Genomic DNA, 2,500 nt, shown 5'->3' with positions numbered 1-2,500 from the left:
CGCTCCTAAATACTTAAATATTTTATCTGGTTCTGCATTCGGTATTTTATTTTCTGCTATACTCACGTTCGGATCCAAAGTGTACCAAATATCGCCGCACTGTTTAATTTCAAAGGTTAAACATTTTGACGGTGATAATGACATTCCCAGTCTGTTTAAATACTGGTGTACCCGATCCAGTTGAGCTTGTGCCTCTTCCTTGTTTTCACTGAGTAAGGCCAAATCATCAGCGAATGCCAATATCGCAACTTTATAATTGCTTATAATACTAATACTCAGTCCCGTTGTCTTATCTTGTATATCATCAAGTAGTTCCTCTATACATAGGTTAAACAGTAGTGGAGATAACGGATCTCCTTGTTTGACACCTCTTTTTAGTTTAATTTCTACATAGCCATTTTGAGTTTTAATTTTTGTCATACCGTCTGTATACATATTTTCGACTAAATCACATATTACCATGGGCACTCCTTTTTTAATTAAACTATTTTTAATCGCTTGATGGGGTATGGTATCGAACGCTTTTGATACATCTAATACAGATATCACACCTCCATTCATAACTTTTGCTAATTTTATAGCGTTATTCAATAACATAATGTTATTCTTACACCCGTTCTCGGAAGTAAACCCCTTTTGACGTGGGGTTTGTGTTATAATTCCTCTTAGCCTATTATCAATTAGAGCAGACAGTATACGACTAAGTACCGAACTTACCGTAATTGGCCTCCAGTTTTCGGCTCTACTAAGATCCTGTCCTGGTTTAGGGATTAAAGTAGCTCGATTTATTTTCCAGATTTTTGGGTAATAGCTTTTATACAGGACAATATTATACACACTAGCGAGAATAATTTCTATGCCGTTGACTAAAAGGTGTTTTTTCTGGAGCCCATCAAGTCCAGCCGCAGATTTAGTCTGTAATTTATTTATTCTTATTCGCACGTCATTTGGACTAATAGGACTAAATTCCTCAGCCTGAGTGGGGTTTAAAGCCGACACCGTTTCCTGATTTGGGCCCGGTGTACCCCAAAGCGTTTTGTAAAGATTTTCAACATCCGAGGCAGAAGGTCCTGATTGTGGCATCTCAAGTAGACTAAAGTCTCCTTTTACGACCATATCGGCTAATTTTTTGGGACATTCGTTATACATTTTTTGACACCTTGCGTACGAAAAACGCTTCCTATTTACATGGTTATTTTTTCTTCTCTTTCTTCTTATAGCTCTCCTATTAGTTTTAATTCCTTTACCATTCTGATCATTATCTTCTATATTTTTAATCAAGAACGGGGTGAGTTCATTTACAATATATCCTTCTATTTCCTTATTCAAATCTATATTACTTTCTATATAGTTATTCCATAATAATTTTAGTTTCGCATACAGCTCATTTACAATTTCTGGAACATCTATAGATCCTAATAAAAATTCATTCAACCATCTGCGGTACACTACCTCATGTCTATCCACCGTAATTACATTTTCGTCATCGTTAGTACTTGCGATTTCTCTCCGTATGTTATCAGTGTTTTCTACTTGTTGTTCTGTTCCCACTTCTTCTCTATTTCCTTCTTCAGTATTTATATTTTCCTCCTCCTCCTCTTCATTTATATTCATCCTTCTTTGTTTACGTAAATCTTTCCTCTTGTCACTTATCTGTTTTGTACTTTTGTTGGAAAAGAATCTTGCCATTTCTTTATTAGGATATCGTGACTGACCATAGGTCTCTTCTAAGCTCAGCAGCAGGGCTATTTCTTCTTCGGACCATACACTTAATTTCCTGCCGCCAGTTAGTTTTGGCTTTTCCGCTAGAGCTTTCCTTTTCGCATTCCTAATAGCAGGATGTCTATGAAGTTCATGTATGGATAGACCTACTTGCTTCTCGAAGGTGTCACCACACACTTCACACTTATATTCGTATTCCTCATTATTTACTTGACCTTTGCAGTGAGAGGTGTGCACACTCCAGCCATGAACTCTCGTGAATGATTTTCCACAGAATTTGCACATCCATAAAATACTATTGAGGAGGTGGTGCTTCTCAATATGTTTAGCCATGTCACGAGCTGCCAAAAAAGAAAAATTCAATTGTTTTTTAACGCATATTGGGCATAGTGTACCGCTATCATCAAATGGAACCTTTATAATCGTCGTATCCTTGTTCAATGCCATGTCGTCATCAATGGTCCCCTGAGAAACGGATAAATCCGTCACGGAACTCCCGGGACCTGGTAGTTCCGCGTCCGAGGCTTCATCATTTGTACTCATTGTAAATTCCTTTTATATGTGTGCCATTTACATAACAAATTCCTATAATCATAATCCAATCTCATAGTCCTATTCCAAAGCCAGATCGGTACCAATCACGAGGGAACACTTGGTTAAGAAACGAAGAAAAGAAAAGAGATGAAAAGAAAGAAAGAGAAAAAGGAAAAAAGAAGAAGAAAGAAAGAAAGAAAAAAAAGGAAAAAAAGAAAAAACAAGCGAAATGTATGTTTTTCAT

The 2,500-nt window shown here is 36.7% G+C and overlaps 1 pseudogene; it reads right to left on the bottom strand.

Annotated features, from left to right (window-relative positions):
* Window positions 1–2,500, bottom strand: part of LOC143306538 (large subunit ribosomal RNA) — an 8,426-nt pseudogene that overhangs the window by 2,668 nt on the left and 3,258 nt on the right.

The sequence above is a fragment of the Osmia lignaria genome, unplaced genomic scaffold, assembly GCF_051020975.1.
Source record: "Osmia lignaria lignaria isolate PbOS001 unplaced genomic scaffold, iyOsmLign1 scaffold0012, whole genome shotgun sequence".
Classification (NCBI taxonomy): domain Eukaryota; kingdom Metazoa; phylum Arthropoda; class Insecta; order Hymenoptera; family Megachilidae; genus Osmia; species Osmia lignaria.
This window is presented reverse-complemented; position numbering and strand designations above follow the sequence as displayed.